This window comes from Vicugna pacos, chromosome 23 (genome assembly GCF_048564905.1).
Source record: "Vicugna pacos chromosome 23, VicPac4, whole genome shotgun sequence".
Lineage (NCBI taxonomy): Eukaryota > Metazoa > Chordata > Mammalia > Artiodactyla > Camelidae > Vicugna > Vicugna pacos.
The window spans coordinates 23,663,372-23,676,928 of NC_133009.1; positions in this window are offsets into that span (position 1 = coordinate 23,663,372).

Sequence of the window (13,557 nt, forward strand, 5' to 3'; positions counted from 1 at the left end):
TCTATTTGGATGTATTGGGGAACTATAAGGCAGTAAGTAGAGCTAAGATACAAGAGAAGGACATGAAGCAATTGAGATCAAGAAGGAGGACCACATTTAAATTAAGCCCCACCCATCAAAAGGCCATCAGTGATCAAATAGGCCAGCGACAGTATGGAAAAATAAGACATGCATCTATAAAGGACCCATAGCCAACATAGGAAAGCCCCCAGACAAACCAAGAAGAAAAAGACAACACAGAAGAAAAATGGACAAAAGGCTTAAGAATTTCACGAAAGGATATCCAGTGACCAAAAGCAAATGAAAAGATATTCAACCTCCTTTAGTTATCCGGGAAATGCAAATTAAAACCACATCACGATACCACTACACACCCTCCAGGATGGCTAAAGTTAAGAAGACAGACAGTATCAAGTATTGGCAAGGATGTGGAGCGGTTGAAACTCTCCTGCATTATTGGTGAGAATGTAAATTGGTATACTTACAAAAACAGTCCATCAATATCTACCAAAGTTGAACCCACATGTGACCTGTGACACCATGACTCTACTCATTGGTAGAAACCCATACACACGTGCACCAGAAGGCAAAAATGTTACGGCAGCATTATTTGCAGCAGCTGCCGTTGGAAACAACCCACATGTCTACCAACCATAAAAGGGATAAATAAATTGTGGTTATTGAAAACTACACAGAAACGGCCATTACCCAACTGCAGCCACATGCAACAGTGTGCGTGAATCTCACAAAAATGTTAAGTCAAAGAAGCGAGGCATGACTACGTTACGTACTGAGTGGTTCCATTTTTAACAATTTTCAAGGAGGCAAACTCACATATGAGGCTAATGGTTACCTTTGGGGATCAGGGCGGGGAGCGTCAGAGGGGGGCTTCCAAAAGCTGGTCATGTTCTGTTTCTTGATCCAAGTGATGATATGTGTATGTCCACTTTGTGACAAGACATTTGATTGTAGCAATTAATTTGTTCACTTTTCTGTATAGTATTATTCTTCGGTTTAACAAAAACCAAAACCAAATATCTTATCTTTGTTAAGATCGACCTCTGGTCTCGGTGTGTTTCCCTGCCCAGCCCCAACCAACGGAAAAACACAAGTGATTGGCTGGGGGCCTTAGGGAGACTGAGGGAGGCGGGGGTGGGACAGGCCACAGCCAACTTTCATTTTGAGCCTCTGGTATTATTTAATGTTCAACCCTGTGCAGGCATTTCATTAAGAATATTTTAATATAGACAGACTATTTAGCCAGTATTTACATAGATAAAATGGAGACACTAACTTCTGTCCTTGACAGAAGACAAAGAAAATAGAATTAGCTAGAATTTAAAAATTAAACCAAGAAAAGAACCAGCAAAGAAAAACAACATTCTTTCAACAGGTGACCATACATGTGAATGATACATAGGATGTTTTGCTCAATTTTATTTTTCTTAAGATTAAAGAAACGCTTCCTCTGTTTTACTAGCAATCAAACATCTGATGTCTCCATGGCCCCAATAACTTCCATTTGGATAGACCTGTCTTAAACATCTTTATTTTCCAGACAGTTCCATGGCAGGAACTCGCTCGGGCTGTGGTCCTCTCAGGCCCCACAGGTCTGGGCGAGTGTGACAAGGAAGCGTTATTCCTGAAACTGGGGGCCCTGCTCCCGCAGGCTGGAAACAGTGTTTCTTTTCCCAGCGCAGGCACGTCACCTCTGCAGGCCCCTGTTTTCCTGTCTCCTCCACCGGAAGGTTGTCTCTCTGAGACGTGATAAAATCAATGACATCATGTCTCATCGGGCCCCAGCCACCTCAGGAAGCAGGTGCTTTGGTGTGGTGGAGCCTGGGGCGTTTTTCTGTGGAGCTGACCTGGGTTTGCTGCTCAAGCAGCTCTCAGGACCTAACGCTTGAGGCCGCTTTCATGGTTTTTCCAATGACCTTGGCCATGAATGGGTCCCCAGCTCTTTCCCCAGCTGCAGCTGTGTTGTAAGGCCGGCATCTTCCAGGCCTGCAGGTCTTGCCAAGCCTGGAGGGATTTGCAAAAATAAGTAACCAGTGTTTCTGTGCTCCAGAAAACACTGTGAAAACAAGAGAGCCCTTTTGGAGAGGGGACCAGGAGTCACCACTGGTGCTTCCTGGGAGGACCTTCAGGCTTAGCGTCCAACAAAGGAGGGAGCACTGGCTGGTGAAGGCACCGCCTCTAGCTGGACTCAGTCTGCAGCCTCGAGTGAGCCTGGGGCAGGCGTTCCCCAGCTCGCATCCACCTCAGACACAGCCATAGGAAACGCTCAGCTTGGAACCCGGAGATGTCCTGTCTGTGTGTGGTTTCACTGCTTGGAGCGTCAGGATTTGGTTTGTTGTTGTAATTTCCCCCCCAGGATTAAAAAGTATGTAGAAACTAGTAGCACAGTTCTAGCACAAAATAAATGCACATTAACACCTGGCGGCTGATGGAGACAGGGCTGTGTCGTGTAAATCGCCCATCCAAGTTTCCCTGGTTCCTTGGATCTGCCTTCAGTTCCTCTGCTCTGTCCCTGGGGTGAAACTGACCTCTTTGGAAGTTTAGGCAATGCCTTTGGAAATCTGAGAAGGAAATCCCTGAGCTGTTTGTTTGTTTGCTTTAAACATAAAATGAAATGGACAGATCCTAACTATATATACTTCAGTGCCTTTTGACAACTGTCTACACCCATGTCATCAAGACCTCAGTCAAGATACAGAGGACTGACATCACTCTGGAAAGTGCCCTCTTACTCTTTTTGGCTAGTACCTGCCCCCGCCCCAACTCAGATAACCACTGTCGTGACTTCCATCCGCCTGCATTGATTTTTGCCTCTTCCCGAACTTCACCTAAACGGAATCATTCAGTCAGTCCTTTGCATCGGCCTTCTTTTACTTATGACCTTTTGAGATTCTTCAAGGGGTCACATCCATCAGCGGTTTGTTCTCTTTCACCGCATTGTGTGGATTTTCCACCATTTATTTATCCCGTCTCCTGTTGAGATTTGTTGTTTGCAGTTACTTGCTACTGCAAATAAAGCTACCAGGGACCGTTCTTTTACAGATGTTTTTCTGGTTGTATTTTTATTTCTCTTGGGTAAATATCTCAGAGTGAAATTGCTGGGTCATAGGGTAGGATACATTACTTTGAAGAAAAAAAAAATTGCCAAGCAGTTTTCCAAAATGTTGAAGAACATTTTGCAGAACTACCAAGCAAGCATGAGGTTCCAGTTGTTCCAGGTCCTTGCCTGCACTTGGCGTGGTCGACCTTTTGCATGTTAACCTTTCTAGTGAGTGTGAAGTGGTATCTTAGAGTGGTTTTCATTTGCATTTTCCTAATGACTAATATGTTGGATACCTTCTCACGTGCTTGTTGCCCATTTGCACATATTCTCTTAATAACTGTCTCTTCATGTCTTGGGTCCATCTTAAATGAGTTGTTTATCTTTTCGTCATTGATTTGCAAGTGTCTTTCATACCCTCTAGGTACAAGTCTTCCTCAGACATATGAATCACTAATATTTTCTCAGTTTACAGCTTGCCTCTTCATTTTATTAACAGTTTCTTTAATGAGGAAAAGCTTTTCATTTTGATGGAGACCAATTTATCAATTTATTTTATAGTTGGTGTTTTTGTGTTCTTACCTGATAAATGTTTGCCTGTATCAAGGTCATGAGGATATTCCTCTGTGTTTTCTTCCGGAGTCTTTCTACTTTTCACGTTTATATTTAAATCTGTGCTTGCTGCCCTGCTTTGGGGGGCTGAATGCACAGCCCCAGGGAGCTGTTTTAGCAGGAGACGCACCCCAGCCCAGGGGAATGCTGACCGGACACTGAGGGGTTGTCCTTTGCTTCCTTATCCTTCTTCCTTCTGAATAGCAAGGAAGATTTAGAAGCTGTAGCCTCAGGCTGAGTAAAGGCACATGAAAGCTGCTGGGAGCATCTTTTTTTTTAAGCAAATGGCTGTCTCTGCCAAGGAGGAAAAGAATGAACATGTTTTGGGCGCTTCTATTGCTGGTCTCCTTGCTGGGAAGTCCACCTAAGTCATCTCACCTGAGCCCCAGGGCAGGCTCGGGTGATGAGTGGTCACCTCCCCACTCACGATCTCTAATCATTGGATGATCTTCCGCTCTTTTACAAGAAGGAAACTCAGACTCAGGTTAAGCAGGGCGACTGTTAGTGAGTGATTCAAATCTGCGTTTTTCTCTTTTGGGGGGGTAATTTTATTTTTTAATTTTTGGGATTTTTTTTTCCCTTAAGGGAGGCATGGGGGATTAAACCCAGAACCTTGTGCACACAAAGCATGTGGGCTGCCACTTGGCTACACCCCCCACTCCATGCAAATCTGTGTTTTTCTGGCTCTGCTTCTTCTTACTGGGCCACTGAAATGCTTGCTCAGGGAGGCTGCTCACTTTGCTGGGATCTCCCTTGTTCTTCCCTCGTTGCCAAGACGTGACCGCCCAGTCCTAGCAAACCACCAGAGGACGCCTGCTCTCGGAGCTGACTGCAAACATTTGCCCTCCCTGCACATCTGCTCTTTCTTTTTGTTTCAGTCAGGATTCAGCTGGGAAAACAGAAGTCACCCTAGGCATTCAAAGTTTCAATTTAGAGAATTAAGGGGTACAGTGAACCAGAGGGAGACCTAAGAGAGTGGAGGTCAGGGAGGTCAATGCCAAAGGCCAGCCTGCAACATGCAAGTAGGCGGACCCGGAAGTCACATCACTGCCAAAAGCCTTTAGGAAGCTCCCACCCGCTTCCTGTGCAGCAGCTCAGGGATGTTGCCTGAGAGCACTCCAGGAAGACATCCCAAATCTCGGCTCCCACAGCTCTCGCTGCAACTGCCTCCAAAGAATGACGGCCTTTCCTCTTCCTGCTTCCTAACTTTAGTAGCATCTCTCATTTGCAAACTCTAACCAGGAACCAGGCAGGAAGGGCATCAGGGAAATGTTCCTGGCTTTGCTCTTCTCTGCAGAAGCCGCCTTGAAGGTGGGGAGAGGTGGTGATTCCTGGTTGTCCTCAGACCGTCGGGTGCTCCCTCGAAGAGGTGCTCCAGCCCCTGAGGGGACTCTGAGTCCTCTGAGTGGTATTTTCCGGGCCCCCCATGGAGCTGGGGCTTGGCGTGCTTGTGTCCCCACAGGAGACGTGCAGAAGGAGAGTGATTCTGGGCGAGCCCAGACCTCAGAGACATTACCTAAGGTGGCGGGCCCGGGCAGCTGTGAAAAGAGCCACAGTGTTACCTGAAAACATCGCGCAGGGCAGCAATCTGAAGGGTCCATCCTGTGTCCCCTGCAGGCAGCCCGGGCCCTGCCATGGGGCTTCTGTGGCCTCAGAGGAAACAACACACACTGAACGACATGCATCCAGAAGCCTGAGCGACTCCTGCAGCCCCAGGGGGAGGGGACCGGGAGCTGGTTTGGGAACGTGAGGGGGCTCTCCTACCACAATGGCCAGTTGCTCAAAGGAAACCATCATAGAAACGAAAAAAATGTGGGCTATGGAGCATCACGTGTTGAACTGCACCCCCTCAAAAGCTCAACCTCCAGAGAGCGAACCTGCAGACACTTGATCTGGGACCTCCAGCCTCCAGAACTGGGAGACAATAAAAGCCTATTGTTTAAGCCACTCAGTCTGTAGGAACTTGTCACAGCAGCCCTAGGAAACCAGCACAGGGAAGGTCAATCCTTCCAGAGATGGGAGAGGGGTGAGGTGTTCCTGGCTGGTCTGACACAGATCGGGAGTGCCTGGCTGTGGGTTGGAAAAGAACTAGAATCTTCTACTGATGTCTCAGCATCCCGTTCCATCACATCACTTGGGCTTCAGTCTTGCTTGGCTAGGGAATCCCGTGGCCCAGGTGCTGGAGGTAGCCAGCAAGGAGACTGGAAGGCTGATAGGGTCCCTGGGCCAGTGGAGCTGGGCCGCGAGCAGGCAGAGCCCTGCTGTGGCTCCCTCGCCCCATTGTTGGTCCGGACCCCAATCTGCCTCCAGGATGTACAGTGTCCACAGGGTCTGCCTGTCCCCTGAGTCCTGCCCGCCCTCCTCTGCCCATAACGGTGGAGGAGGCAGACGGAGAAGGCACAATTCCTATCCACAGCCCTTCCATCCTTCATCCAGCCCTTGATGAGAACCGGTGTGAAATGCTTGGGCCGGTGGAATTTCTGCAGCAGGGTGAGGTGGTCAAACCTCTCACTGGCGGAGTTGGACTGATTTGGTTTTGAATCCCAGTGGTTCCGCAGATTAGATTTGTGAGTTTGGGCCAGTCAATGAACTCTCCTGAGTTTGCGTTTCCTCATTTGTATTATAGGACTAATAACAGAGTTTTGTGAGTCTTATTTGCAATAATCCACGCATTTGGCATCTAGCCCAAGTGCAACGGCCTCTAGTGATGCACACTATTTCTCCTGCTCCTTCCCCGGCTGAGATGCGCATTGATATTCCCTGCTGGGGAGAGCGGAGTCTTCTTCCTGGGAACGGGAGCTGAGTCAGCTCCCTTGGGACTGTCCAGGCGGCTGCCCTTTCCGCACCCCGCAGAGGAGAGCAACAAACCGAGCGTGCTCACTCGCCTGCTCTGTAATTTTTAATGTGTTTTTATCTTTGCATGAAGGGAGCGGATGCTATTTTTTTTAATCTTGAATCTTTCTGCATATGTAATGATTGACCCCTGCATATATTCTGTCTTCAGGTAAAAATCGATGGCGTTTCAATGGTGTCATCACCCCTGCTGCTCAGACTCCAGGGAAGCCTCATGGTGAGTCCATGTTTAAGATTAGGTTTATCTGTCTGTTTACACTGTGTGAGTTCCAGGATTTCAGGGCTGATGCAGGAAAAGAGCATGACCACTAGGTGGCAGTGCACACAGCGCGCTTTATTTAGATGGCACTTGGACAGGTTACCTGGGAGGGAGAGTCCCTCGCAGCAGGAGAGCTTCCAGGGACAGAGGCTCAGGGCCACCACCCAGAAGGGGAGAGAGCAAGGGCACTACATGTCTAGGTGAGGTCATTCAGCGGCATGGTGCAGAGTCTTCAGGCCAGAGAGCTCCGAAGGGCAGCCACAGTTTGGGGTCTTTTATAGACCTGGGATTTGTCTTCTCTACGGCCAGCAGATGTTGGGTGCAGGTTTGTGAGGTTATTAAAAGCAGGCAGGCTCTAAATGGGTTTAAAAAAAAAACTTATCTGGGCTATATCTAAAGCCATTGGGTGTGTAAAAATTTGACTTTGGTGCGGGTGAGCATGGAGCTAGTGGTTCTGTACCACTGTGCAGAAGTGAACAGCCTAGGGGCCAGTGCACAGGGGCCATTTTAAACCCATTTATACAACACAGCCCTAAAGAAAATTGTGGAAGGCACGCAGGACCTATTTGTCTGGCCTCCTTAGATTGTGTTGTAGTCTCTACCGCCATGGTGGTGAGTGTGGATGAGCCCTAGTGGCTGCCCAGTAAAGTTTACAAACTACTGCCCAGCCCAGCCCAGATCCTCAGCTGTCACGAAAACACAGTAGAAGGAAAAGCAGGAACAGCATAGAAGCAGTCCCAGCACGCTGGGGATAGGGTTGCCAGCCCCAGGGTCACTGTCTCCACAGGAAGTCCCTAGGCTCCTGCCGAGGGTCAGCACAGACCTGAAGTTTCAGGGCAGCAACAATGTGTGGGTGTCACAGCCTCAGCCGACAAAGGGCTTGCTTTCTTCATTGGCAGATTTTTCATTATTTCCATGAAGCAGATGATGATGTATTTGGCCGACAGACATCTTGTTCAATGGATTTCCAAGCTGGTTATAAAAATAAAAGCGAAATAATGCCATCGTATCTAAGATGTCATTGATTACAAGCTATTCCTTTATTGGATGTACCACTCATATATCTTAAAAACTGCCATTTAAATAATGGCAATTGTTTGTATAATGCATGCTGGTCGCTCAGTGTTAAGTATGAAAGAAATGTGTTTTGGAATTGATGAGCTGCAGTACTACAAACTGCTCCCTTGTGGATGAGCCCACACACATCCTCCCACACACACAGAGCCCGTGGCGACAGAGAAAAGGTGCCCTTTCCGCTCCCACATCCTGTGGTTTTGGTCCAATGCTTTCCTCGTGGGAGGCTCAGCATGTTTCCATGGGCCCAGATCCCCCGCTGGAACAGGGAGTCCCTTGGGGTAGCACTGTCAGAGGTTCCCCAGGTCTCAGACAGCAGGATCTGACATTCTTAAAAATGGAACACACTGAAATAGTGTCATTATGTAATGAGTTTATCCTCTGTTCCTAGCTGCGGCGCGAGGATTAGAGCAGAGGCTTGGCGAACTGACCCCAGTCGGGAGGGACCACCATTTGCCCCTGTAGAAGAGGAGAAATCATTTTCTCTCAACTGTTCTGAGTTCTTAGCTAAGACTCCTGTAATAAAAGACAGATTAACAAGAGAAGAGCAAATAAGTTTATTAACATGTGTACCTCCTGTAGACACAGGAGATACCCAGGGAAAAATGAGTAACTCCCTGAGATGGTTTAGAATTCAGGCTTAAATATCATCTTCATAGGGAAAGGGGCGGGGGGATATAGGCCTCTTAGGGGAGAGTAAGTGATTCTGGGGACAGGTGAATGGGCCCTCGGGAGACTAGACGGGAGATACGGTTTGTGACGGAGTCTGTCTGGATGCGGTGTCGCTGTCTGGTCTCCTGTCCTGTGATGAGTCAGTCTTCCCTGACTGATGAAAGTCCCAGGGAGGGGATTTATGACCAGTTATGTTTCTTTTGGAGGAGCCGTCTTTAGGCAGATAAAGGAAGTTCAGCTAAAGCTTTTCTTTGCATTGACTGTTTCTCAGGTGTCTGTAGCTCAAAATAATCAATATGCCAAAGCAGCGTATTTGGGGTGCAATATTCTGCCATCCTTCACCTCCTTGACCAAATCAGGAAAGCAGGGCACATCCTGGCCTTCACGTCCTGCCTCAGGTCCTCCGGTGCAAGCCATCACCACTCTCCGTCAGTGCTCTCCAAGTCCGGTTCACTCGCCCAGGTCACTGCAACACGGCTCCCGGCTGGTCCACAGCCCTGGGCCCGCGGCAGAATCACCCCGGCAGCTTTTCAGAAGTATACACACCCGGGCCCTGCTCCAAACAAACTACGCCGGACTCCCTGGAGGCCAGAGCTGGGCATTGTTTCTAAGTTCCCCCAGGGGGCGCTCTCTCGTGGGAACCCGAACTAAGGCATCAAGGATCACTGTTACCCCTTTTTGGCGCTGTCAACCTCTGCTGGACAGCGGAATCACTGTCACTCCCGTGGCCTTGCTCACACCGCAGACCCAGCCCGCCGCAGTCACCCGGCCTGGGTGTTTTGTGAGCTGTCCCGGGGCTCCGTCGTGCCCCAGGTGCTGGCACTGCTGCTCTGGGTGCTCCTCCCCTCTTTTCACTCCTCTCCCACACAGTAGCTGGAAGACCTTTCCATCCACCAACCCAATCCTGTCCCCCTCCAGCTTACAGTCTTTAATTGGCATCTTCTTGTTTTTAGGATGAAATGTAGACCCTACCTTGGCATCCAAGGCTGTTCCTGAGATGTGGCCAAGGTACCCACCAGCCTCCAGTAAGGGGCCCGGGAGATGACCTGGACCCGGAGCCCTGCACCACGCCCCACCGGCGTGTAAAGGCCGAGCAGGAAGCAGGCAGCTGAGAAGGGGAGGGCGCTGGAGGCACAGGGTGTGGACCAGGGAATCGAGGAACCCAGGAGCGATGCATTTCAGTACTTGTCACGCCGCATTAAAACTGTTCTAGGATGTGGCTCCTCCCACATGTGTGTGAACCTGGAGAGCAGGGCTCCTGCTCTTTGTCTGCTAGTGTGTCTGCCGCCTCTGCTCTCAGCGGCCAGCACGGCGCTTGCTGGCACAGAGGAGAGATACATGTTAAAGGAGGAAGGCTGGACGGGAGGGAGGCCGGACTCTGGGCCTCAGCAGGGCTGGGCAGGGAATCTGGGCTGCCTGGGGAGGGCAGAGGTCAGAGGAGCTGCCACAACCCACTCCCAGCCGAGAGTCCAGACTGTGTCTGTCCTAAGAACAAAGAGATGTCACTGAAGTGTTTTAAGACAGAGGGGACATGACAGGATTAGCATTTTGAAGAAATAATCCTCCTGCAGTGAGGAGGAGGAGGTGTGGGAAACATACCACCTGAGGACAGAGGATTTTAGTTAATAGACTTTTTAAAGAATTTAAATTAACAAAAATTGTAGGAACTCAGGCAGAAAAGAATGAGAGCCCAGGACTCTGACCTGAGCTGGATGGGGGTCGGCTTGGCAGCTGCTCTGGGATTGTGGTGTCAAGCACAAAGGGGCAGCCAAAAGCAATATTGGACCCCTCAGGCTGGACTCCCTAAGAGGCTGTCCACATGAAGGGCCAAGAGAAACCACTTCGGGCCTCGATTTTCCCATCTGTAAGATTGAGGTAATGTTAGAACTGAGCTCATAGGTTCTTGTCTCAGCACCTGGTACACAGTAGGCGCTCATTACATGTTAGCTGTCATTATTTCAACACCAAGGGGCTGCAGTGCGGGTCAGTGAGAAGCAGGCAGGTTGGGGCATGTGGATTGGAGGTCGAGCTGACCCTCTCTTGGGTAATACTGGGCTCCGTTCTCTGAAGGCACAAAGGAGCCATTAAGGGGAGGGATCTGAACTTGACCAAAGGAGAAAAAGAGTCAAGATGACCCCCACCCCAGGATTCTGGGGCCATTTTCTGATCACAGAGTGAAGAGTGGGCTGCAGATAGGATGATAACTTTGAATCAGAAGACCTGATAGTGGAGGGGCCCAGGGGGTTTCTGGAGCTTAGGGAAGAAGCCTGAGCTGCAGACTCAGTTTCGAGCATCATCAGTATCAAGGGAGAAGTTGAGGCAAAAAGTGGAAGGGTGTGGACAGAGAGCAACCCCAGGGTCAAGGACAGGGCCCTGGATAACACTGATATTTACGGGGCAAGTAGAAGAGATGCTGGGAGAGGGGACTAAGGAAGGGCAGCCAGAGAGGCAGGAGTAAACCAGGAGACAGCAGTGTCACAGAAGCTAGGAGGCTGGATCCAAAAACGGAGACACGTCAGACATCTGTGTGGTGGATGGATGGATGGATGGATGGATGGTTATGCAGGTGAGTGAATACATGGATAGATAGAAGGATGGATAGATGGATGGATGTGTAGGTGGGTGGATGGATGGATGGGTGGATGGATGAGTGGATGGGTGTATAGATGTATGGATGGTCATTGTCAAGTGCTATATGAAAATCCCAGAAGAGGAGGCCCGGCTTTGGCTGTGCAGAGGTCACTGATGAACTCAGAGCAGGGTCAGGAACCCACACAGCTGTTGTTCGGGCAGTGACTAGTGGAGACCGCAAGTGTGGACTGCTCTAGCAAGCAACTCAGTTGTGAAGGGCAGAAAATACGTGCGGTGTTTAGGGAGGGCGATGCGGCAAAGAGAAGGGTTTTATTCAACCTTAAGATGGAAGCGCCTGGAGGATGTTGAGTTGCTCATGGAAAGAAGACCCAGTGGAAGGGGAGAACTGAGGACCAGGAGAAGCAGGAGGTCCGTAGATGGGGGTGGGTAATAAAATGGGAGTGGGCGAGGGGAGGAGGGGAAGGACCGGGTGAAGTCATAAACCTCACCACAAATGCCTGTGCCTGAGCTCGCAGACAGGACCATAAGGATACTTTTGAACTTGGAAGAAACGGAAGTCAAGTACAGATAGGCTAAAAGGCAGTCTTCACAGAGCTGGCTTAAAAAGCGTTTAAGCTGTTCTGCATTCAGGCCTCTAACCCATCCTTTTGAGCAGACAGCAAATTTACTCATGGCTGAACTGACGCCTCGATTTATGTGTTTTTAAGAGACTTTCTTCATCAGTATTTTCAACGAATATAATGTGTGCATGTGTGTGTAATTTCATCGTGTTGAAAATTACAGCTGGGAAAATTAAGCCATGCAGATTTGTAATGGAAAGAAGGGTTCACTCCTCATAATAATCTGGACATGGGGGGAACAGGCCATGGATCTGTTACGTGTTTTATACGTGTTTGTCAGACTGCAGCGTAATTGATGGCACAGCAAACACTGAGGAATTCTTTCTGCCCACAGCTCCCTCCTCGTTAACTGCAGTTAACTTTCACAGGAAAAAATTTTCCTTGACGTGTTCCACAATGAGTCAGTCTTGGAGTGAATCTTTTGGGGGAAAAAGTGAGCTAAAATTGCTTCAACTGCCTTTGACCGATGGGATGTTGGAAAACATACACACACACTTTTTTCTTTAAAGAGAGGGAAGAAAAAGCACTGGCCTATTTTTACCGCCACATAATGCGCTAACGTGAGCAGTAAACTCCAAGCCTGGCAAGGCTGGGGCTGACATCTTTGAAGAAGCAGACCCAGCTGGCTCAGAGGAAAAAGGCCACAGACATCACAAAAGTTTAAAATCCTGCATCTGAGCCTATGGAGGAAACATCTCCTACCCAGAATTTCAGCAAACCTCATTATAGGAGCCCTACTAAAAAGCTTCAGGGATGTTGCCAATTGCCAGTTCTTTTCGTTAAAAACAAATCTCAAAAGAAGAAGAAGAAGAAAAAGAGGAAGAGAACAGAGAGCAAAGCATCGCTTATCACCCAGCAGCACGCTGGGAAGGTGACAAACGCCAGAGCCTGTCTTCAAAGACCTAAACTCCTGCCGACACCTTCACCGACTCTGGAGACAATTGCAAGAGTTTTTCTGAACCAATGCAGGTATTTCAAACCTGCACGTGAAGGCACATGCACTAAGTCCCAGGCACTGGGAGGTGGACTACTGAGCTCATGAAAGGAGTAAGGGGGCCAGCAGATTTTATTCCCCCAAGTGCATCTAAAAATTCAAGCACAGTGGATCTCCTATTAAAGCATTTTCTTTGCAGGGCTGTTGTGAGTCCTGGTACATAGTATGTGTTCAATAAACAGCTGAATGTAGGAATAATGGGAGGAGGGGCCCAGAGACACACATTCTGCCTCTGCTAATTACTTCTGGCTCTTCAGGGAGCCCCAGCTTCCTTGGGCCTCAATGTTCTCATCTGTGAAATGGAAATGACGATGATACCAGCTTTATCTAAAGTACACTCCTTGACTCCCCAGTGTTCCTCATTAGTGCCTGGGGGAGCTCCTGCTCCCAGACTTAGGGATCAACTCATAAATACACAAAAGGATTTGTAAGCTGTAAAGTACTAGAAAAATGTCAGATTGTGTTTATTACCACTACATGTTACATGAAAACATAATGTGTGAAACACGTTACACGGGTGTTTATCCATCCCCAGTGATGGGGGTGTGCCTGGAGCCTCCTCTCGCATCAAGCCCACAGCAGGGCTCCCTGCCTCTTGGTTTGAACATGGGCACCCCCCAGAGTCCCGGGGGCCTCTGAGACCAGAGCCCTCAGCAGCGCCAACTCTCCAAAGCAGTACGGCTGCTGTCACTGTCACTGGCTACCGGCCCACTGCTAGTATCACTGCGCTGGCAACCAGGAGCTCTCAAGACCCGATTTGCTGGAACAGCCTCGAAGAGGGGCTCCCCCAGGGCTCCCCCACTGGCCTTCCTGCCTTTGTGCT